Consider the following 25,824-nt stretch of genomic DNA (forward strand, 5'->3'; position numbering starts at 1 on the left):
CAGTTTACTTGGCTAGCTTGCCTTTTCTGCTTTTTTAAAAAAAGAATTCTGTAGATTGTTTGAATTTCAGGGCATTGTATACAGGATACATTTTAATCCTAACAATGTGAATCACTGCTTGTTGGAAGAATGTTTATTTACCCTAAATAAAATAGAAAATCTATTCTTAAAGTTCTCCTTCGTTCGTTGCTATTTATATGATCTTTTTGAACTCGTAACATTTCACCCATTTGTTTGCAAAGAAGGCGGTAAACATAAAGTGAAATATATTTAGTAAACATATTTCCTTCCTCCAAGAGGAACTCACTACTGTCCTTTTGTCACCGAACCAGCCATTCTCTTCAACATTTATGGAATGCTTACACTCAGCTAAGGAATGCATACAGTCTTGGGGTTGGTCTTGTTTGACTCTCTCTGTCTCTCACTCTGTCCCTTTCTCAACAGTTTCTGTTATGAACTATACCATATATACATAAATGTGCACAAGACTTAAGTGTAGTTTATAGTTAAAAACTAAGCGATCTTTGTAATCATCACTAGGTCAAGAAATATTATAGTAAATCGCCTTCAAGGATTCTCTCCCAATCACAATTCCTCCCAACCCCAAGAGGTCATCACAAGTATAACTTGCTTTTTAAAAATACCTTTACTACCTATGTGTGCAATTCTAAACAAAGTAGCTTAGTTTTGTCTGGATTTTTGTTTTTTGAGCGTTATATTGTGTTTCCCTGAAAATAAGACCTAGCCGGACAATCAGCTCTAATGTGTCTTTTGGAGCCAAAATTAATATGAGACCCAGTCTTATTTTACTGTAAGACCAGGTCTATATAATATGATAATATAACATAACATAATATTACGCCGGGTCTTGTATTAATTTTTGCTCCAAAAGATGCATTAAAGCTGATTGTCCGGCTAGGTCTTATTTTCGGGGAAACACAATATAATTGAAACTATCCTGTAAATCTTCTGTTGTGTCTTTGTTTATGAGGTCTCTTTTAAAGATGTGGACATGTCGTAAGAGGTTGTCATTTTCCTATGATGCCAGCTTATCTTAGAGTCTTGGGGAACGAACCTTGGCTGTGGAATACATGTGGGTGTCCCAGCCTTCCTTTGTACTCACCTGCTGCTCAGTTGTTTATTAAATAGCACTGGTGACACTTGCGTCTGAACTTTTCTCAGTCAGTGTTTTTTGTTCACGGTTTTCACCACCTGTTAAAGCCCTCCACCATCCATGCTGTAATGGAAAATTATGTGTTGGAAGAATTCTGCCCAGTTCTGGGGAGTGTAAAGTGGGGGACCCTTCTGGAGATACATAGCTTATTAATTAGAATCTGAACAGCAACTTTAGCTCCGCATTAATAAGCAATTTGCTTAAAGGCTGAGACTTGTTACAAGTCAACTTTGTTGCAGTGCCAGGTTTCTTTGGATGTTAATCCGGGGACTTTTAGATACACAGAGAAAGCTTAAATTGTTCCAGGATTCAAACAGTACTCTACATTGTATAGAGATGGCTGTTACAGAGCAACAACCACCTCAAACAATAGTCCGCCTTATGTGCCATCTAAAATTATGAATGAAAGTGGATCATCCATATGTATTGCTCTTGATTTTTATTTTATATCTGCTTTGCATGAAAATAGTTGCCTGCTACTTCTTCTGGGCTAATGATTTGATTTTAATAGAGTGAATTCCAGAATGTAATGGTTTTGATGCAGATGCACGCTGCCAAGCAATTTAGCAAAGTTGTTTACACTACCTCAAATCCAGCTGGACGGTGTCTCTGCTTCTTCCTGATAGCAGTTGAGGGAGTGATGAGTGCAAATTTCTGGACGTTCTCCCCCCTTTGAAAACAAACACATCTTCCATTATGTGGCAGCACTGTTAAAGTGACAAGGGATTAATTTTAAATTTTATTTTAATGTCAGCAGTTTTTTCCTGTACCCATTTTCTCTCATTCTTACTATGTGTGTCCTTTCAAACTATTGTTTTTCTGATGAGTAATTGATAAACTATTGGCTGACCCCACAGAGAACCCTTGTTTTATTTCCCTGCTGAAAAGCTATGACCTCTTTGCCAATGCTTAAAATCACCCAGGAGAGTGATTTGGTAGCTTTTTAAAAGGAATATGTAATAGCAGCTGTATCAGGTTTTAAGTTCTATTGAGTAGAGAGGGTAAAGGGGATGGAAAATAGTAGTCATTCTTGGTATAAAACCCATGTAAAGTTTTCTAGCACTGCTCTGCTGAATTCACAATTGGGAACAATTACCACCAACTTCTGAAGACTACGATGGGAGCCCTTTTTCTGTTAGAGGGTTTATACCAATAAGAGACGGCTCATCTTGGTAGGAAGAGATGAAGTGCAGTAGAGTTTCAGAACTAACACTGGACATCAAGTGTTGCTCTTGGTGTCCTGTAATATACAACAATAAAAAATGTAGACTATACATACATATATATGTGTATATATATCTATGAATATATACACACTGTACTTGTCCAACAAAGAGAGAGAGGGAGAGGGCCTGAAAGAGCTGAAGGAATTCTTATACATCCTTTAAGGAGAAAAGGGAGGAACCACCACATCCTGGCTTTCCCACCTGCCAACTCTTCTGAATCTAACTCCATTCTTCTTTCCTTTCCCTTAGGTTCAGTGAAAGGCTAACTCTTCTGTTGGTGCTCACAAGTCCCAACCCTTCTGGTCTGAGGGACTTGTCAGGGATCTGTTTCCTTTCCAGTTTCCTCTGTTCCTCTCCTGGGTCTTTCTCTTCATCATGTGCTCAAGCACAAGTCTCTCCCAACTTTAAAACAAGAACAAACCCATCCCTAAACCTTGTGTTGCCTTCTAGCTATTAGACACTCACTGTTCCTTGCCATCCGAGTTATCAGAAGAAGAAGGTCAATGTGTTTCTACTTCCCTTCTGCCCATTCTCTTCTCTAGCCACTGTCATGTGATTTCTGCTCCCACAACTCCATTGAAATTGTTCTGGACAAGGTCACCAAAGGATATCCTAGTTCAAGTTCACTTGACACTTTTTAGCCCTCATCTTAGTTCATCTCTGTGCCATTCGGTGCTGACTCATTACAAATTCCTAAAATTCTGTGTCCCTTGGCTCAGATACTTACTGAGCACCCATGCCATAGGGAACAAGGTCCTTACTGGTCAGCAGTGTTGACAGGGCCTCAATGCAGCTTCTGGTGGTGGGTGGGCGCATAAAGAGTGAGGCAGGCTGATCGGCATTGAAAACAAACTATGGTTGCAGTTTGAGAATAGATTGGAAGGGAATCAGGAGAGGACATAGAAACAGGAGAAGATGTGACCTGTTGTGGTGGTTTAGGCAGGAGGTGGCAGTAACCCAAACTATGATGGTGGTCGTGTAGTAGGAGAGACGTGGATAGATCTGAGAGGAATTTGGAGAGAGGGCTGACAGGACGTGGTGCCAGACAGAAGCAGGGGGCGCAAGACGAGACATTGAGGGCGCCGCCCAGGTTGCCAACTTGTCCGAGGGGATGGGGGGTGCTCCCATTGCAGAGATGGGAAGCACAGGAAGAAGACTGGGTCCTGGGGTGAGTTCATGACTTTAGTTTGGGATACGAGTTTGGAGGATCTTTGAGGTTTCAAAGAAGAGATACGTTTTAGAAGGTTGGGTAAATGGGTCCAGATCTCAGAGGAGAGGCTGCTGCTGGAGATACTAGTTTGGGATAGAGAAGAAGAAACGAAGCTTGGGCAAGAATGGTCACCTAGGAACAAACAATAGAATGAGAAGTTGAAGAGGTCATAGGAACTCTTCTTTTAGGTCTTCATTAATTTTCTTCTTTGTTACAAAAATAATCCTGTAGCTGGCCCTTCCCTTCTAGACCGTGATAATATTATCAGGGTACCTTTCCCTGCTTACCTCCCCAGCCTTATCTTCCACCATCCCCTCACTCACATCCTTACCTGCTACCATCCCTTCACCCACAGCTTGTCCAGATACATCAAACTACTTCCTTTGCTTGCTTCTCTCTGAAATCCCACTGCTCTTGGTCTTGGCTCCTCCAGAACAGGCTTCTTCTGGAAAGTGAGCCTCCTACCTCTACCTTCTTGGAAGGATTAGGTGTTGTGTGTATATTTTCATGGCATGCGGAATGCCCTGTCAGGGAATTTATCTCAGTGTTACATACTCATCTGTCTGCCTCACTGTCAGCTCTGGGAGGGCTGGGACGTTGTCTTCTCTTTGTTCTCAGCACCAAGCACCGTGGTGTCTGCTAGTGTATGAATCTACTCCAGTGTCTTTTCATTAAAGATGAAGAAACAGTGACATTGTGGGATTAACCCAGGGATACTCAGTGAGTTGGTCACACAAGTGAGTTTGTTGACTTAGAATGTTGATCGTAGAGGAAGGAAAGATAGCTGGGGAAAGGAGTGACACAAACAAGAGGGGGAGAAAGAAAAGAAAACCCTTTAAGGCTGAATTTCTGTAGAGAAACAATTGACGTGGGCTGGTTGGTTGGAAACTGCCCCTACTCATCTTGTTTTCTAGTTACATGGTTTTGGATGGTCTATTAAATGAACCAGTCATTTATGGGAAAATATTTAATACTTATTATGTGCCAGGCACGGTTTTATGTGCTGGGGATAGAGCTGTTAACAAAACAGCAAGACCCTGACTTCTTGGAGCTTACATTCTAGCAGGGGAGACAGATAACAGGTAAATAAATAAAGATAATCACAGATTCTGAAAAGTGTTATTATTACAGGTTGATGTCTGTTAGCTGATTTACTGTTTAGAATAGTTGTATCCATACCTGCTTTTATTTTCAAACTTCAGAATGTAGATTTGAGTGGATGATTTATTTCTCTCATGGTCTTGTGAAGAATTAGAAAGTATATTAAGGAAACTTTTTAAAAATTTCCTTGGGAATCTTAGAAGTGTAGGATTTTGTATGTGGTTTATTAACTATGGTCAGAGAGTCAGGATACCTCATTCCATTGTACCTCTTTGTTATATTGGGAACTTACATTTATTATATAGTGTTACCAACTTAACAAAAAGGTCAACTGATTCATTTGGGTTCTAATAGAAGTAAAATATATTTAGAATAAAAAAAAACCCAATGAATTAAAAAAGGCTCAAGAAGGCAGTAGATCCACTGTGTGTTCTTAAACTATTCTGGTCAGACTTCAGAGGATATTGCCCCATGAGGATAGCTCCCACAGTACCCCAGGGGCCCTTTCTTTGTGATAATAGAGTATTTGGTGAGGGCTACAAAATGGAAACGTTGGGCTTCATGTGGAATGGGGTGTTCCACCTGTTGGGTTTTCTTTTTTCTTCCTTTCATTTTTATTGAGACATAGTCATGGTCAAATCTTAAGGGCGTGGCTTCATGATTTCCCCCACTATGTTTATACCTTTTGTAACCACCTCCCAGATCAAGATATAGAGCATGTCCATCACCTCGGAAAGTGCCTTCATGCTTCCTTGCCAGTAAATACATATCCCCCCGAGATAACCACTGTTTTGACTTCTATAGTCATAGATTAGTTTTGCCTGCCTGCTCTTGAGCTTCGTATAAATAGAATCTTTTGATTCCAACTTTTTTGTGCTCAACACAATTTTGAGATTAATCCATGTTGTTGCAGGGATCAGTAGTTTGTTCTTTTGTAGTGCTGTGCTGTAGTCTACTGTACGAGTGTGTCACAACTGGCTTATGTGTTTGCTATGTGAAATTTCCTGGGGCTAGAGACCGTAGGAAGAGGCTGACAACTCCATTATTATATCAAGAGTTTATTTAGGGAACTTACATGTGAGGCTCATCTTGGGTGGCAGCGAGACACCACGGATATCCTCTGGGTCACGTGGCGGGTGCCAAGAGGTTGTGTAGGACAGGGCAGGATGCATAAGGGGTACCTTGGGCGTCACACACCCCAGCTAAGGGGAATGCTGGCCTGCACGGGTTGGTGACCTGGGGGGGGAGGTGACAGTGATCCGTTTAGGAGCACACCGGGGTGCATAGGGGAGGTCCATCAGACATGGCTCTGGGGGCCGTGGGGTTGGGAAGCAGACTGTTCTGGCCATGAGCTATATATAATAGCTGGTGGGTCTGGCAGTGGTCATGTCATGGGATAGTCTCTCTTCCACACTATTCTACGGTTGATGGAAATTTGTGTTGTTTCCAGTTTTTAACTATGATGAATAAAGTTGCTCTGAACATTTTTTTTTTATTGTGGTAAAAGATGCATAACCTAAAACTTATTATTTTAACCATTTTTAGGTGTACAGTTCAGTGGTATTAAGTACATTCACTTTGTGGCATGACCTCTGAACACTTTTATTAATACAAGCCTTTTTGTGGACATGTGCTCTGGTTTCTCTTGGATAAATAACGTGGAATTGCTGGGTTATTGGGTATGTGTAACTTTTTTGGAAACTGCTTAACTGTTTTCCAAAGTGGTTGTACCATCTTACTCTCCCGCCAGCACTGTATAAGGGCTTCAGGCCCACTCTATCTTGACCAGCACTGGGTATTGCCAGTCTTTTAAATTTTAGCCCCACTGGGGGTTTATGGACAGTCTTAAGGTGTTTTTCATTGTTCACTTATAGTTCATTACTTACTGGAATACTTATATGGCACTGCTGATTGGTACTACTATGTTTCCCTGGAAATAAGACCTACCCGGAAAATAGCATGATTTTTCAGGATGACATCCCCTGAACATAAGCCCTACTGTGTCTTTTGGAGCAAACGTTAATATAAAACCCAGTCTTATTTTCGGGGAAACACAGTATGTTAAAAAAAGACATAGTCTCTCTTTTGGATGAGTTTATCAGCTAAGAGGCTGGACTATGTATGTTTCTTGTCTAATTTCAGGTCAGAGATAGAGATTTTGGCATGGTCAAAGGAGGGGTTGTTTTTCCAAATGGGTACATCCAAGCCATGGAAACCAGCAGGCAACCAGATTGAAGGGTGTGAACAAACACCAACGTGGCACAGAGGACCTTTTTTGAGAACGCTTTCCTTTAGTTTAGTGTTGCTTTGCTTTTTTCTTACTTGGTGATGATTCATCCCACCAGTGGCCTGTTAAAATAAAGCTCAGGGCTTAAGCTGTCTTAGCTCCAGTTTGACTTCTTGTCTGGTTTGTCCACCATTCTCTCTTTAGATTCTCTTCATTTCCCTCCCATTTTGAATGCTCTTCTTGCTGCTTACCAGCGTCGTGAATTCTCCGTATCCTTCAGGGTGTAGCTCAACCTCCCTTTGTGAAACTTAACGTCAACCTTTTTATAGTCAGGAGTTGTACTGTACCCTTTTAAATCCTCAAGATTCCTGTCCTCTTTCAGAGGGTGATGATGTTTATATTCTCTTTTGAATTTCTGTAGTGTTTATAGTCTATAATTATCATTTGGCAGTTATATTACTTTGTATTTAGTTATCTTTAATATAAATAAAGTGTGACAGTAAAAGCAAACAAATGTAACAACTTAACACATCTAAGTAAGTAAGGTGTTCAAGCTTGCCTTCAAAATAGATACCTTGGAAAATTACACATTACCCTCACACCGTGGTGATCTCATTCTCAGAACATTGTTGGTTTTTTTAGAAGTTGCTTTCAAGGTCTGAGATACATTTTTCTGAATATTTTAAAGAGTGGCCAGTAATTACACACACACACACACACACACACACACACACACACAGGCACGACACTTACAGAGCACTTATTTTTGCCAGGCACAGTTCAGTGTAAGTATGCCTATAAAATGATCTGCTAGTTTTCCCTGTTTTATTCTAAAGCCAGTTCCACAAGTGGAGTTGGAAAATACCTTTTAATCAGTGACTTTTTTTTCTTTTTTCCCCTTTTTAGAATAAATAGGTTCAAGTCATTCTTGAATGACTATGTTAAATGACAACATTTATTTGCATGTTTACCAAAAAAATAAAAATTTCAATTTTATTGTACATATACATAGAGAGAATATATATATATTTCATATATATATATATGTGAAATCACCACATCTAAACTGTATGTTACTTGAGGGCTAGGAGTCTACCATATTTTAAATGGTATTCCTCTGCCAGTAGCACATCTCGTTTGTGACCATGGTAAGCACTAAATAAATGTGTGATTTGAAGTCATAGAGCTCTTATTTTAGATGACTGAGATAATTTGGTTGTTATACTAGGTAGACAGACAATCTCTGGCTTTGTTTTTCTTCGGTTCACCTTTGCTCACTCATTTATATGTCTCACAGAGCGGAGGTTATTGGTGTGGTTCTAGCAAGCTGTTCTTCACTTTATGGAAGATGTGAATGCTACCTAGTTTGTCTGTAAGTGATTTTTTTGTAGAATGAATTCCCTATTCCCATTGAAGAGGGGGATAATCAGTTCAGGGAATATTCATGGCACCTTAATGCTTGTTACTGCCTTTAAAATTTATGAAATCTCCAGCTGTGCTAGATCTTATGTGTCACGAGAGGAAAAAAAACACACACAAAATACTTCAAGTTCCTGTCCTTTCTGGGGCTTATCTTTTTAAGTAACGATGAGAATAAGAGAACCTCTGGTGACGTGAGTGACAACACTTGGACACATATATATCGATCCTGGATCTCATCTTGTTTTGATTGTGTGTGTGTGTGTGTGTGTGTGTGTGTGTGTGTGTCTGTGTCTGTGTCTGTGTCTGTCTGTGGTGTGGTGTGGTGTGTGTAATGTGTTTTGGGTTCAGAAGAATTTCCCTTCCATGTTTGATTCATCTTACCATGGTTACTCTTGCAGCTGTGACAGTTGCTTGACTAATTCTTGTAATGCCTGGGGCCTATTGAGGATCTTGAAAAGATATAATAAAAGGAGCTTGCTGCCATATTTACTTTTTTCAGTGTTGGCTCTGTTTCTGCTGTAGCTTTTTAAAGATGATCATTTTTAAAAACTTTAGTATTTTTTAAATAGCTTTACTGAGGTGTAATCACATACCATGAAATTCACCATTTAAACTGTACGGTTCAGTGGTTTTAGTATATTCAGAGAGTTTGCAACGTTCATCATGATTTAAGTTTAGAACATTTTCATCACCCTCAGAAGAAATCTTGTACCATTAGCAGTCGCTCTCCATTCCCCTCTCCTCCCAGGCCACTACCTACATCTACTTTCTGGTCTCCATAGATCTGCCATACACACACACACACACACACACACGTATAGGAGTGAAATTGGATTTTTTATTTTAGATCTCTAATTTCACATGGATGTCTATAGATATATCTATTTAGAATATTTATATTATAAATACATATAAATTTAAAAAACGTGTAGATATATAGGTATATATGTATGTATATGTATACATACATGACAAGATGTGATAAAAATACAGTGAATGTTTAAATTAAAAAAAATTATTACAGTAAAAGGCACTTTGCCATTAATCCCCCTCAAAATACTCCCTCTCACTTCGAATACACCCATCGTTCTCGCCACTTTCTGAAGCAGTTCTGGAAGTCCTCTTTCGTGCGTGTCTTTCTTAGTTGCGCTGTCGTGGCTGCCTCGATGTCCTGAATGGATTCAAAAATATTTACCTTTCATGGTCATTGCAACTTTGGGGAAGAGCCAGATGTTGCACCGTGCCAGATCTGGTGAATAAGGTGAATGAGAATATGCTGTTGTTTTAGTTTGACAGAAATTGCCGTAGCAGAAGCGATGTGTGACATGGAGCCTTTCCATTGTGATCTCAAAATACAGTGAATGCTGCTGCCGAGTGCCAGCCAACGGAAAGGGTGTTGCAGTGGCACAATGAACCTTAGGAACAGTGTGTGACAAGTTTCAACTTGTTTGCTACGGTCGGGTGTGAGCTACAGTGGAGAGAAGGTGTGTTTTAAAGTGTGCCATAAATCATCCTCCATCATGACAACGCTCCGTGTCACACATTGCTTCTGATATATGGCAATTTCTGTCAAATAAAACATTACAGTGTGTCCTCATCCACCTTATTTACTGAATTTGGGACCATGTGACTTCTGGTTCTTCCCCAAAGTCAGAATGATTCAGGACATCGAGGCAGCCATGACAGCACAACTAAAGACACTCACAAAAGAGGACTTCCAGAGCTGCTTCAGAAAGTGGCAAGAACGATCGGGTAAGTGTGTTTGAAGTGAGGGGGAGGATTTTGAGAGGGATTATGGCAATGTGTCTTTTACTGTAATATTTTTTTTATTTAAACATTCACCATATTGTTTGATCACATCTCGTTTATATCTACATAGCTAGATAGACAGACATATATATATAATCCTTGACATTTTCAAACCTGTGCTTTCAGATTTCAGAACCAAATGTCATTCAACATAAATCATAATAGGTTCTAAACTCAGTGCTCTGTGGTTTTGTCCTCAGTTGTCATGGGGTCAGGTAAGACAGACTTCCAAATGTAAGCGGTTCTTAAAGGAGTTAAAAGAAATGTACTTCCATAGATAAATGAGCTGACACAAACGGTAACAACTTGCTCTCATGAGCCAGCCCGTCTGTCATGCAGTAGCATTTGAAAAACAATCTGGTACAAAAGAAAGTTTGTGGCACTTTTGAATTTTTGGAGAAAGAAACTTTCAGGAGTTTGCATGTGATTCTAAATAATTTTATTTCTTAATTATTTTATTTTATTTTTTTGGGGTAAATATTCGCAGAATGAAATGAGATGTTTTAAGAGGTGGATTCACCAAAGGACATTTTGAACTTCCCCTCCTCTGACACAGCATAACTCCATGCTCAGTTTACCTGTGTGACATCTCAGCCATCACCGTGGCTTTGTGGCTGGCCTCGTTTTAGTTTGGAGGAGCTAGCTGGGAGAATTCTGGCAGTTTCCTGCTCAGCACCCTGAGACTGGTTTCTCCAGAGAAAGTAGAAGTTTCTTTTTGCTCCCTTCCCTGCTGCTCTCGTTTTTCTAGACCGAGAAATTTAGAAATTGGTGGTCCTGGACTCCGTCTGCAAGGCTTTTACTGATTATCTTGTGGGCTCAATTCAAAGCTTTTGGGGGATGAGTTGTTTGGCTTCACAGAAGGCACATCGGGAGTCAATGGCAGTGGACACATTAGAGGAAACAGGCAGCAGCAGATAGTATACCCATTTTCTCTATGGGGAAACAGGCACCTGTGAGGGCTGCTTAACTAAGGTTCTGACTGCTAAGGAGTTGAACATTTAAAAAACTTAGAGAAATATGTCACTGTTTGAAAACAGAGGTGAGCTCTCCTAAAGGTGACCTTGAGCTGTTTTACATGTTTCTGCTGGCGGGAGGTCCCCAGGACTGCTTAAGTCTTGCTCTCTTGGTTCTTCAGGCAGTTCCTGGCTTGAGCATTGAGGTAGTTACAGTCATTAGTTCTCCTTCACACTGCATTACGGCCAAAACTGTCCCTTAGGCAGTTGGAGATGTTTGATTGATTGGGCATCATATTGGTTGATGATAGCACTGATCGGCTTTGAAAATGGAAGAGGCGCAAGAGAAGATATGTGCTAGTAGGCATGGAACCTTCTGGGGAGCCTGCTAAAATTACAGATGGTTAGGGTCTCTGCACAACTTTTTCATGAGCACCGGGGTCAGGCTTTCGAATATGCATTTTTTAATTTATTTTTTTTCAAATATGCATTTTAAATAAGCATCTTAGGTGATGATTCTGATCTAGGTGGTCTGGGGACCACACTTTGAAAAGCACTATATTAAGTGGTGAATAGGAGCAGCCAAATGAGAAACAAACAAGGAGGATTTGCACAGATTGATGAAAATAAACTGAGAACCACTTTTGCTTTACCTAGGAACTCGGTACATCATGATCAGACTCAACCCAAAGTCTGTGTCCGTGTACGCGTTATAAGGCATATAGGGCAGCAGATGGTGTGCCCATTTTCTGTGTGGGGAAACTGAGGCACCTGTGAGGGTCTCTTAGTTAATTTATTCCAGAGTTTTCAGGAATATATCACGTGAAGTCAGTTCCTGAATAGTCATAGAAATATTCAGCATCAACAACTTACAGAAAATCCTGAGGTAAAGAATATAACTTCTTTTTAGTATACAACACCTGTTTTTAACTGTACTAAGATCCTTTACTGCTTCTGCTTCATAGATCCTTTCTTTTATTCCTTCCAGCGAGTTCATCGTGCCTTGACATTATCCCAGTACATGATCTGCCGTCTTAGTGATGTAACTTGATTATGTGTGGAAGCCAGGATTTGGATATGTATAAGTTGATGTCACTTTCTCCATCTGGGATTGTCACCTCTGGTTTTAGTCACCTTTGCGATCCATAATAGGTCTAATGTGAGACTTGTCAATGAATCTTTGGCAAGAAAGGTTGAAATGTTAGCCGTTTAAGATATTTGTTGAAATATCGAGTGCTTAAGTAAATGGGTCTTTCCAAACCGGAACAGCCCTGAAAATGCACAAGTCTTTCAGGACTCAGTTTTCAGTGCAACAGATGGAAACCTCTCGATTACATGAGCTCACATCTGTCTCTCTGATTTGACTGGGCTTGTGCCATAATGTGCTCTGGAATTACGGATCTGTAATCCCTAGAAAGCATGGTTGAAGTGAGACTGACAAAGAGCTGGACCCTAAAGGTTACTGGCACAGAGAGAGAGAAAATAAGGAGCTTGGAGAACTAATAGTGAAATAAATGTCAGTGGTTGCAAACCACTCATCCATTTAATTTGCTAGAAGTTAATATAGTAGACCCCAAATTAAAATGTTTCAGTTTTGCTTTATTTCTTCATTAGTCTAATTCCCATTGACCTTGTGTCAAGGCTAAAACAATTTAGGAGCATTCTAGCGTGGGAACAGTTTTAACAATCACTATCAACGTGGTTTTAAAGAAAATAGGTTGGTGAAACATATGTAGATTCTGCACTCTATTAATAGTGTGGCATTGTATTTCTTTATGGATCTCAATAGAGCTATTGTAAAATTTGGAGATTTGAAGTGCGGAATATTGTTACTGTTCATTCATTTGATGCTTTGCAAAGTTGTATGTGTGTCCATTTGCTTATGTGAAAATATTTTGCAAAGTATTATTAGCTCAATTATGAATGTTACTGATGGCACCTGTAGGGCGTTCATTGAAAATTTGAGTGCTGGCTTTGTGTCCAGTGCTGGGGAGCATTCACTGCTGAACATAATACAGCTCTTCTCAAGAAGCTGACAGCCTAGTATTGTGTTTTCTTTATAGGCAGTATTAGGTATCTTATAAGAAACAGGTTGGCATCATGCTTGTTGTAAATTAAGATAATATTTACAGAGAATAAATTGTATGTGTGCGTGGGGGTCGGGGGGTGTTTAGAACCTGGGGGTGAGGAGAGGAGGGGATTGGAATTGTAGGTGAAGGCAATCAGCAAAGGGCAAAGATGGCCAAGTATACAAGGTTGGACAATTAAGTTCGCGAACTTGTCCTAGAAAAAGTGCTACATACCTCATTGCTGAATATCACTACGGGCACCTTCGAAGTACTCCCTTTGAGAAGCTGTGCACCGACGCCAGCACCTAGTCCACCCTTCAAAGCAGTTTTGGAACTCTTTTTTCTGGAATGGCCATCAGAGCTGTCGTCATATTACCCTTGATGTCCTGAATGTCATCAAAATGTCTTCCTTTCAATATTTCCTTTATCTCTGGGTAAAGAAAGAAGTCATTGGTGGCCAGATCAGCTGAGTAGGGAGGGTGTTCCAGTACAGTTATTTGTTTACTGGCTGAAAACTCCCTCACAGACAGTGCCCTGTGAGCTGGTGCAGTGTCATGATGCAAGAGCCATGAATTGTTGGTGAAAAGTTCAGGTCGTCTAACTTTTTCACGCAGCCTTTTCAGCACTTCCAAATAGTAAACTTGGTTAACTGTCTGTCCAGTTGGTACAAATCCATAATGAATCATCCCTCTGATATCAAAAAACATTAGCAACAGCATTGCAACAAGTTCACAAACTTAATTGTCAGACCTCATATATGTGAGTATTTTGCTTTTCAACTTGAATGTCATCATTGGCTCCCCCTAGCCTGCAAAAGGAAGTCCAAACTCTTTCTTTAGCATGGCCCAGTAGAAGAGACTGGCCAGAATTGTCATTCAGGAGACCTGTAGTGGTGGCAGTCTGATTGGAAGTGGGTAGAGGGAGGGCTCGTGGTGGACTTCGGCCTGTAGGACTTTGTTTACTGGCAAACTCCTGCTCATCCTTCAAGAACCAGGTGGGGCATGTTCTGCTCTATTACACCTCTCTGAATGGTGTGTGACTTGGAGCAAAAAGTGCTAAGCCACTTTTGGCCTCCTTTTCCTCCTAAGATGAGACTTCATAGGTAATTACAAGGATGACGTGAATTCATGGGTATAGAGCTTTTGCAACGTCACGCAGTACCCAGTTAATGGTTCCGGTGTTCCCCATCATCCTGATGAGTAATTTCAGGCAGAGAGGTTTCCCCCACCTTTATGCTTCCTCTGCACTTCCATTACCAACAGTAAGTTACGGAGGGGGGGGGACCCTGTAAATTCCCTGAAAAGCCTCCAGTGTGGCCCAAACTGTATAGGTAAGGTTGTTCCATGTATTGACGGGGTCAGGTGGGAAGTCCACATTTATTTACCCCTTTTTATAGTCATTCCAGGGAGTCTATTTGAGGGTAACTTACAATGTAAAATATTTACTGCGTAAAGGAGCTTCTGTTTGTACTGTTTATTGGTGGGAGGGTGGGGTACAGGGAATGGCAGGGTGGGATGAGGGGACTGTCATGGAATCCTAAAGGACTTGGTTTTCCTGCTCTTCCTCCCCCGCCCCATCCTGGTTCTCAGCTCTACTCTCCCTAAAGCCTCAAGCGAATCTGGGACCCCCTCTGCCTCAGCACACTAACTGCTGGGGAAGTGAGACGTATTGCCACATCCCAACTTTCAGAAGGAAGACTTATCTCATTACACACCTGAGGGCATGTGGAAAAACTTTCAATATAATTGTATTCTGTGTCAGTGATGCCTACTTCTTCAGCAGTTCTCGAACCTCATTACATTTTTTTTCCATTTTCATTTTGGCAAGTGTGGAAATGATGTAATTCACTTTATATTTTGGGGTTGCCTGTTCCTTTACCTCTAGGAGGAAAACATTGGAATTTGTGTTCGTCTTTGCGTTTCTGATCTGTGTGATGAGCAGACAGACACATAACCGGCTCCAGGAATGCTATCTAGTCCATCACACTGTGTCCTGTACCTCTGAGCCAGGAACTGGCTGGTGGCTCACCCGAGCTCAGCTGTACCTTTGAAGTGGAGGGCAAGCCTTTCATCTTCCATCATTTTCACTTAATGACAGCGCAGCCTTTGATCAGCTCAATTTTCCTCCTCTTTTGCTTAATAATGAGTCACTTGGAGGTAAGGAGAAACCTGAAGTAGGTCCCAAAATGGCCACAACTTTTTATGAGCACAATGGTTGTTTGACCTTCATATCTTAAGTAAATACACCAGAGGGAGTCAGCCCTTCATGGCCTCTCATTGATAAAATTTGCTCGCTGGATAAATGTAAATTTAAAACAAAGAAAGGTGGGAGTAGACAGGGTGGGGAGAAGTAGAAATAAAATGGAAGCAACATACCCCTCCCCCAATATTTTAAATTGTTTAATTTGGGGAACTCCCCTTCACACTGGCCTATAAAACTTATCAGCGTCACAGGGATGTTTTGTGTTTTGGAAACTAAATTCTTCGCACCAGTGGAATATTCCTTTTCAGGTTAAATTTTATGACTTTTTAGTTTATTATTTAACAGTCTCTTTTCTTGGGACTTGGTAAGGATACAAAAAGTTATTGCTTGGATAGAATTCTTGCATGAAGATCTTAAGATTCCAATTAATGTTAAAATCTGGGGGAAAATCTGCAATAGCTTCTTAAAAAAGCAACTCGCAGATTTACATTTTCTTTGGTTATGCGGCATACCATTACTATGCCATTTTTCTAAATATGAAATAAAAATATATTTTGATACTAAGTACTCTTATCCAAGTATGAAATTAGCTGTTTGCCTCTCCAGTGAATCTCCGATAAATGTTTTAATACCCTTCAAGCTAGTCAATGTATTTTTAGACTTAGGTTCCAATAGTCTCTTAGTTTTTGTTTGGGGATTGCAAACTTCTTTTAATAATAGCTTATGTAAATTACAATTATTGAATAAAATGTGTCTATAAAAGGACTCCAAAATATACTGGATACTGTGAAAAAAAACCCCAACGTAACTGTATATTAGCTTAGCACCAATTTAATGAAGGATGTCAGGTTGTAATTTTTTAGAATTGGTTTATTTTAACATCAGATTTCATTTGAGTGTGTTTTAAATCATTGTTCAGAATTTTTTTTCTATAAGTATGTATTATTATTCTTCCCAATTCAGGTGTTATCCAGGAAATGAATGTTAATTTATCGTAGATAATTGGAAGCTCTTAGCACACATAACCCATGCCACCAAACAACGGGTATCGATATTGTTTACAGAAAATGAGTTTTGATATACTGAATTTTTTCTCCAACAATAAAAATAATCTTATTAGAGTACTAAAAATGTCAACTGACTAATGAAAATGTGGATGGAGAAGGTTAATTAGACTTTGTTGGAGCAACTTGTAGAACTTAAAATATGGAGCTACACTGCTAACTCTATCTTCCCTCTTCATATTGATAAGCTAGAAACAAAGAGTAACTGTCTGGCTTTTTTTTTCAATTTGTATAGTTTCTCCACTTATAAAGAAGGAAAGATCAGCGTGAGTATTGAGAGAATTACTAGGAAGATGAGGATAGCCTGTTTTGAAAAGGCCAGGAGACTCTACCAGCTAAAATACGTCTCCAGTTCTCTGATCTGATCTTTTAAAATGTCTCTTGGACTTGCCTCTTCTCCACCCTCAGAGATTTGAACATTCTTGAACACCCCCCCCCCCCCCGCCCCCGGCCACACACATACATGCATCACTGCCCTGTCTCCTGCTCAGGTGTGTCCCTCCAAGAAGTCATCCAGCGTAGTGTCCTTTGCCCATCTAGCTCTGAAGCTTTGCTTTAGTTGTGTCAACAGTTACAATGACTTCAATCAGTTGCCTGCCACAGCAGGTCTAAATAGTCTGCCTGAGCTTAACACCCTTTATTATCTGACCCGTCTATCTACTTAGCCTAACTCTTCTACTCGAAGAAGTGAGCCCTTTGTTCCAGTTAGATTGATCTCCCACACACGTCATTCTTGCTGTCTCCGTTTATTCATACAGTTGTTCGTCCCCGCGTGGAATGCCCATACCCTCCATTTCCAAGTGTCCAAATACTGCCTACTTTTCAGATGCCACTCCTGACTCTTACAGGTAGAATCTGTCTTCCTCATACAAAATGCCCATAACTTCCCTTTTTAAAATGTAATGAGTTTATTTCTATCTTCAAATTAATATTTGAACACTCCATATTTTTATTCCTAACATGACAGTCATTGATGGATATGACCTGTGTAAGCTAAAGCTCTTCGTGATCCTCAGTGATTTTGTTGTCAGTTGTTTAACAGCTTTATTGAGATGTGATTCACATACCAAACAGTTCACCCGTTTAAAGAGCCTCTCTTTTATTTTGGTATTTATCACTTCTTCCTTATAGTTGAAATCCGTGAATTACCTGTCACTCCTACTAGAACTAAAATTCCTTGAAGCAAAGACCAGATCAAACATCTTTTTGTTTCCCTTAGTTCCTGGCATTGTCCTGCAAACATACCAGCCACTAAAATGCTTTTGAGTGAGCCACATCCCCTTATTTCTTTGGCTAGTCCTAAATCTCAGACCTTCTTTAGATGGGGTTGTATTCAACAATTAGCGCCTAGCCTTTAAAATAAAAACTCTGTGTGTCAGTTTCTAGGATAATTTGGCAGAGTTACAAGTTCAGCTTAACTATCCTTTTGAGATGAGGACCGTCTCAAGAAGAGAGCTTGGGTAGCAGCTTTCAGAGCAAAGGGAAACAGACTAGGGTCTGCCCCTGGAGCCCAGGTCCCTGAAGTGGCCTGGTGGTTTACCAGCCTATCAAAATGTTTGTAAGTAGTGCTTATAGCTGGGTGACATGGTTAAGAGCCACAGTGCGTGATGCAGACAATAGGTTTATAAATATTTTAAGATAATGAAGACCAAGGAGCGGTGACTTGCCAAGGAAGAATTTGATGAAGAAGGTAGGACTTGCACGCTAGCCCAGGCCTGACCATGAGGGGATGTTTTCAGTGCGGGGAGGGGAGCTGGGAGAGTATTCCGAGCACGAATGGAGAGCAGGAGCTGTGGAGTCTGGGAGGCGTGTGAAGACTGGAAAGAGAGGAGTAAAGCTGAAGGGATCGGCTGTGGAAATCTGGACTACTGGGTTGAGAAGGCTTAGATTTACTCCAGCAAATCCAATCCAGGGACTTTACTCTATCATGATGGGAGGCTGGGGGACCATGCTGGAAGACTGTCTGCCCAAAGGAGAAGGAGGAATTGAAAGAACGATCAGTTAATGTTAATAGTTTTTATTTGCCTGAACCATACAGGTCAACTTATTCAGCAAATATTTATTGAGCACATGCCATATTCTAGGAAGAGTATATAAGCCAGGCCCTGGTCATACTGGATGTTTTCTTACGTTTTTCTCTTACTGTCTTTCACATAAAACCATGTCCCAAATCAGACCTGTGCTGATTTGTCATCAGGGGCGCCATATTTTATCCAGTTTAGCTCTAGTCTCTTGCACAGCAAATAAAAGATGTTTAATAAATGAGCAAGAGATTGAGTGATAATGACAAGACGCATACCCCTAAATTACTGCTATGAAAGGGAAAAGGTTACTTTTTTATACCAGAGAAACCTGTGGGCACTGCCTTAACCAAGTAACCAAGTGGCTTCACCAGGTTTGTCCGGACGCGATGCTTTGAGATGTGCATTGTCCCTCTGCAGTGTTCTTGCCAGAAGTCGTCAGCACATCTAATCACAAGAATGTGATCACACCACCAAAAAAGTGTGGGACAGCTAATTGGCCTGGATTATCTAAAGTCCATGTCAGGAAAGGAAAAAAGATAGAAAAGTTTCCTTTAGATAAAAGAAAATTAAAGAGACAGGACAACTACATCGAGCCGTGTGTGATTCTTGATTGGATCCTGGGTTCAGCCCCACCCCCCCACCCAAAAGAAATAGTTCAATTGGGGATATTTGAATATGGGTTGGATACTAGTGACAATATGTCAACTTTTTCGTGGGTGTGGTAATGGTATTGAGGCTTTGTCTCGCTCTTGGAAGACACTTGTTGACGTAGTTAGGGGTGAAATATCATGATGTCTACAGGCTACTTTAAAAAAATTATAGTGGTTACAGCCAAAAAGTGTGTGTAGATAAGCTGACAGAATGAATCAAGGGGAAGGGGATGGGATGTTCATTGTTCATTCAGCTTTTCAGTAGCTGAAAATTTTTTTTGAAATAAAACGTTGGAAAAAATAAAATGATTAGGTACTTAGCTCTTTTAGTGACAAAGTTTGCAAAATCTTACTGTAACTTTCTCGTTTTCCCAGTCTTCATGGTATTAAGCACTTGAATTATGTGCATGCCTGAGTTCTTAATGCTGCTTTCACTCTCTCAGTGTTGTGGAGTCTTTGAAGTTTGTGTCCTATTTTAATGCTTGGGAAATTCACTCTGGAGCTTCTGAAACCAGCATGTGTAGCATCGATAAGTAATACAGTAAGTTAATGAATGCATCTTGGTGGGAGAGCAGAATGACTTTCTGAGATATTTGACTTAGGATATATGTCACATCCCAGCCACCTGCCAACTCCTCCGTCGGGTCTGGAGCTGATGATGCAATTTCATATTCGAAATAGGTGGGTCTTCAGTCCAGACGCCAGTTTGTGTGAGAAGTTTGAATTGGTTCCTGGGAACCTCATGTTGTTCCTCAGGGTCTGGACTAGAATGTTTTGCAGAGAACAAAATTGCCTATTTATCTTTTGAGAGACCATAGCAAAGATGTTAGGATTGCTCAGGCATCTATAGTTTTTAGGTTGAAGGTGGTGTTAGACGGTCACTGGAACTCTGCCATGCAGCTCAGCCCAGCGAGAAGGTACCAAACGCCACAGCAGGATGCCCGTGGGTTGGGTTTTGAAATACGAGATGACTGTGGATGGGCCAGGAGGATTTCTGAACTCATTCTAGTGAGGAGAAAGGTAAATGTAAGCAAGCAAATGAGTTGAGAGTGTGTGCGTGGGGATAAGGGGGCACTGGTTTACCAAGCGTGGGTCCCTGTGCCAAGTTTCTTTTTTAATCCTCGAACTAGTTCAGGGCCTCTGTGTGAATTTTCACACCTGTGGCAACAGTCACCGGAAGTCAGGTAGCAGCCCCAAGGTCACCTTGCTGGCTCCTGCCTGAGCAGATTTGGAATGCTCTCTGACCCGTGCTCCTTGGCACTACATCTCCTGACCTCCTAGATCAGTTGGTGGAAACTGTATATGTGGGAAGTTTATTAGAGGAGAGGAACTCGCCTGAATGGTGGGAGCAACATTTGGAGAAGTTCCCTTTGCCCCTCTCATTTCATCCTCTAAATGGGACTCGTTATCAACTGATGGAATTCAACACATAGTATAATTTTTTTTTTAAATGGCCTGTTCTGGCACTTTTTTATATATTTTCATTGATTCTCACAGAAATCCCTCAAGGTAGATGAAAAAATAAAGGCTCTGGAGAGAAGAAGAGACTTTGGCAAGATCATACGTTTTTGTGATTGCAAAGCCCACTTCCCACCCCTGGGGTGTGGTCAGCGATGCAGAAATGATGGCCCCTGTCTCACAGGACAGCACTGAGCACTCGCCAGTTGTGACAGAGGAGCGGGACGCGGGAAAGCACTTTGAGGAGGCCGCCCGTGATAAATCTGCCCTAGAGGTTCAGAGGGTTGTGGGCGATCAGGGGAAGAAAAGGTTAATGTCCAATTGCTCTTCCCTCTCCCAAAATCGTCTCTTCTTTTCCCCCCTCCAGTGGTCAGTGACTGATCCTAAGATTCATCCTGCCCAGGGCCACTGGCCCAGTCATACCTTCTAGAATTCCCTTTAATTAAAGAATGTTTTGAACATGCAGAAACTAGCATGTTGCCTTAGGTGTCTAACCTGTCGCACGGCAAAGGGCTAAAAGAGAATTTCTTTGGGTATTTTTTACTCACATTTTGAAGAGGTGATACCATTTCCGCCCAGCTTAATTTCCCCACTTCATGGCAACTGAAGTCCCACGGGAGGTGGCTCCACGGCTGGAAAGGTTAGAACAAGCCTCCTTCAGCGATTCCTTCTAAACATTTATAATAATAAGCTCTACCCAGAGAGGAAATTGAGCCCCTAGCAAAGTGCCTGATTCCAGTTCCATCTGCAAACACTTTGCTTCCATAATTCTCCTCCTTCTCATTAACAGTAACATGTTACAAAAGTAGATTTGCAAGTAAACATAGTGAAGGATTTCTGGCAGGCTTAAAGAGTCTTTTCCATTAAGGAGGGTTCTGTGCACTTGGCATTAAAGGTTCCTGTACTGCCATTTTCTTCTTGGGGTTCACAGGTCATGTGTCAGTGCTGGGGCCTCAGACGGGGACATGTGAGGACATGAGCTACCCTGGACTGATGCTAATATGCGGGTGGACAGCCCTTCCACCTTCACCAGTACGATAAAAGCAGGCCTTGTACTTGAGACTCAGCGTCCCTGGCTTACTTGGAACTCTCTGCAGCCCGCGTCACCGCCACAGTTGGGGGTTGCAGGACCGAGAACAGAAGTCAGTGTGATTATTAGATCTGGCTCAGGAAACCAAGGACACTGACAGGTGTTTGATCTTTTTGATTCCCAGTTATGATTTACAAAGCCAAAACCCATCCATCCTGACACAGATCTGCTCATCTGCAGCCTGATTATGTCACTGTTAGGTACTTGAGTTTTTCTGTAAGCCAAGATGATATATAAATAAGACATTAATTTGAGTCCTCTTACTTTGTGATAATTTCAACCAGGTTAGTATTACATAACCTCTGAGGATACAGTTAAGTTATAAAGTGAGTTCAATAGGGTAAATGAGATTTTAGGGACTATTTAAAACCCGGTACACAAAATTATTTTAAGTAATGCAGAACATACTAATTAAATGAATAGTAATGAATGGATGTGACTATAACAGTTTTTGTTTTAGTTTAGAATGTTTTTAGTACTTTTCAATATCCAGTTGAACCTTTCTATCCAACCTTTTAAAACATTTTAGTGTATATTTAGAATGGATATTGAGAATTATAGACCTCTTGCCATTTCTTTGGGATTGTTTTCTACCCTTTTCCTTCTGGTCCCTGTAGAGTTACAGATATTTAAAACCATTGGGGACTGGTGACATCATCCACCCTTGGGCATATCTGGGAGCAGGCGCCACCTAGAGACGCTGAATCGAAATCTGGGTGAGAACCCATTTGGTCTCTGAGGACCCTCCCCTTCGGCCATGCTTTTCAGAGCAAACTCTGGTCTCTCCATTGTGTTCCTTCACCCTAAGGCACAGCATGAGTCTCCGCACTTTTCCTGGTACTGAGCCAAGAAGTCCACTTTCTTTTAGTGCCAACCCGTGGGTCTCCTCTCCATGGTGGGTTCTAAGCTGGAAGTGGCCCTCGTGCATGCGATTGCTTCCATTTCGATCATTCCCACTGTGTTAGGTTAGTCAGGAAGACCACGCATTGGAAGCTGTTTAGTCTCAAGGTAAAGAACGCTAACCTTTGAGTCGGACTAGGTTTTAGTCCTCTTCTCACCTCCTCCTTTCCCTCTTTTCTCCTCCCTTCCTTATGTTAGTCAGCAAGGGCTGTCATCACAAAATGATGTAACAGGCTGGGCAGCTTACACAACGGACATTTATTCTCAGGAGGCTGGACCTCTGTGATAGAGGTGTCCGCAGGGTTGGTTTTTCCTGAGGCTACTCTCCTTGGCTTGTAGACGCCTGTCTTCATGTTCACATGGTCTGTCTTCTCTGTGTCCTAATCCTAAAGTGGACTTCTTTAAGGACACCAGTCATATTGGATTAGGGCCCATCCTAACGACCCCATTTAATCTTAATCATCACTTTAGAGACCCTACCTCCAAATACAGTCACATTCTGAGGTACTGTGGTTAGGACTGCAATGTATGAATTTTGGTTGGGGCGGGGGGGGGCACAGTTCAGTTCAGTTCATAACACTTCCTCTCTCCCCATCTCCCTTCCAATATCCATCTCTTCTTCCTTTCTTCCCTTCAACTCCCCCCTCACTTCTTTCCTTAATCTCTAAAGCATCCTGCTTAGCCAGAAAGGATATGAAAATTGGGAAATCTAAATGCCACTTTTCTCCTTCCAGTTCTTCTATTAATCAGCTTTGTGACCTTGAGCAATTCACTAATTCTTGAAACACTAATTTCCTTAGCTGCCAAAGGGGATTTATTCTTCCCCTCTTCTCTCACAGGACTGTAGTAAGGAAAAACCAGAATAATAGTTTACAATTTAAAAATGCTTTTAAAATAAAATATTCTAATATAAAATACAGGAACGCTCTGACAAAGTGTAATGCTTATGGGATTATTTGGAATTGAAATTCTAACTTAAATGGCATGTTTCAACTCCACACGTTTTATTGTGTTGTTGTTATCCTTAATTGTGTTATTAGCACTTAGCAATACAAGGTTGCAGGATTTTTCTTGTCAACAGTTGTTGGAGCTGAAGAAAACACTAGATCTGATCCGCTTAAGCCAAGCTCAGTTAGGGGTCGAACTGGGCATAGCCTCCTCTACCTGGCTGACTGGACAAGAGTGACCTTTAGCTGAGATTTGGCCTCCAGATGTAAGATTGGGCTCTGCAAGTTTAGAGCTGTTAACCTGGGGCTGCCTGCGAGGGACAGTGGGAAAGGCACTTGTGTTGCATATTGAGGGGTGATGGGAAAGAGGGCTCTGTCCCCGAGTTGTAGAGAGTTGTAAACTCGTACGCTGTCCTTGTACTGCTGGCAGACACTACGTCACATCTTTTATCTCTGCTGGCTCGCCCGGGTTTCATCGTGTTGCCTAACAGCTCTCCTTGTAAAAAAAAAAAAAAAAGAAAAAAAGAAATAAAGAAAGAAAAAAGTTAACCAGGATAGGGATAGCCACGAGTTGAACTATTTGAAAGAGGTTGACTTCACTGTTTTCTCCCCAGCTGCTAGTCTGTGAGACAAAGAAGTATTATTTGAAAGAAAACGAATAAGCCCTGGCTGCCGGGGCTTCTGCCCTGCATGGTCATGAGTTTGTGAGATGTGAGATGGGTCATGAAATGTTAGAGTGCGGTGGTTTTATCAGGGTGCTCTCTTGCCAGTAGGTGACGTCATCCTGCTCGCCCTGGGCTGTGGTCAGACAGGAGACGTCCCTGTAGCCAAGTGGCTGGCTGGGGCGACCAGCTGTGGTTTTTTTTTTTTTTCGTTTTTTGATTTAGGTTCAGACATGATAAGGGTGGGGAGGGGAGTAGAACATAAAGTCTTGGAAACAGCAAAGATTTAAATTGTGGCAGCAAACTCTCTGTTGGGCAGGCATAGACATTTTTGTGAAAAACTTATCCTTAAAAGTTTTAGCATGATACTTGAGTATAGTTGTACCTTCCCCTTTTCCATGAACACAAAGGCATTGGCATTTCAGCTTTGAGCTGTTTGACAAACCTTCATTAAACGACAGTAAATGCCATTATTTTGATTACTTTCTCTGGAGTCATGCCGCCGTCTAACATGCAGTCACAGATCCCTGGCTGGCGGTGGGCCCACTGAGTTGGTGCCCGGGTACTGTGATGGGGACGTGAGAGACCCAGGTTCCAGTGCTGCTTCTGCGTCTCCCTTGAATCCCTTAATCTCCCTGAAACCAAATCACTTGCCTCGTCTCCATGTTGAAGGTCTTGGCCTCGATCACTCACTTGTATGAAAGTCGGATCTGCATTTCGAGGACCAGCTTATTTTCATCTCTGGTTTCAGTTGACTGACTGCAACTCTCTTGTAGGATTTGAATAAATGAATGAAGCTGGAACTGACCATGAGAAGTGTACTTGATTTTTAATTACATCTTCAGTGGGGTGGCACATTATTAGTTAACAAGACTTAGTGGAATCAGTGTTTTCTCCTACATGTAAAGCGTGTCCTATAGAAGTTTAATATTTCTCAATCAGCAATGACCGTAAGACTTAACTTTGGAAGATATGCATTATGTAGAATGTAGACTTTTAGAGAGCCAAAGTTGGGCCTTCCAGAGGATCTAATGGAACCACTCAATTTTGCAAATGAAATAGGCTGACAAGCTAAGTGCTGTTTTGAAGACCCTCGAGTTAGATTCCATGTTGCATCCAGTCTAAGATGAACCATTGTTTCACGTCCCACTAAGAAAGAAACAACCCTGCCTATTAAAATAAGACAAAATTCGGTCTTCGCTATATTAAAATGTAGGAAATCAGGAGTGTTAGAATTGTTAAAATATGGTAATAACGGGATTCTGAAACTAGGCTACATATTCCTGGGTCTCGTCCCTCCTTTCTATCCTTTAAAAAGAATTCTAGTATTTCACCAGAATCATTATATAGCACACCATAAAGCTAAGTGATTTTTTTTTTTTTTTTGGTTTGTTTCTCTCGGCTAATTTTTTTCATTGAAATTAGTATGTATTGATTCTTGCGAAATCTTGGGCCATAATCTTTGCTCATCTTCACTTGGGAGAAATAGTTAAGGAATATTTTTGGTCTATGTATTAGAACTACCATCATGACTGAAAACAGCAGTTAAGTAATTTTTGTATCAGGCATTTTTTTCTTCAGTAACGTATACCTAGATATAAAGGCCAAACATTTAAAAATTAAACTTCTTTTGTTA

The 25,824-nt window shown here is 41.0% G+C and overlaps 1 protein-coding gene across 5 annotated transcripts in view; it reads left to right on the forward strand.

The window, feature by feature from the left end:
- The window catches only part of VGLL4 (vestigial like family member 4), a 144,064-nt gene that overhangs the window by 72,667 nt on the left and 45,573 nt on the right, over window positions 1-25,824 (forward strand). The window lies entirely within an intron of this gene.

This window comes from Rhinolophus sinicus, chromosome 5 (assembly GCF_057876585.1).
Source record: "Rhinolophus sinicus isolate RSI-liver-muscle chromosome 5, RSI-T2T, whole genome shotgun sequence".
NCBI lineage: Eukaryota > Metazoa > Chordata > Mammalia > Chiroptera > Rhinolophidae > Rhinolophus > Rhinolophus sinicus.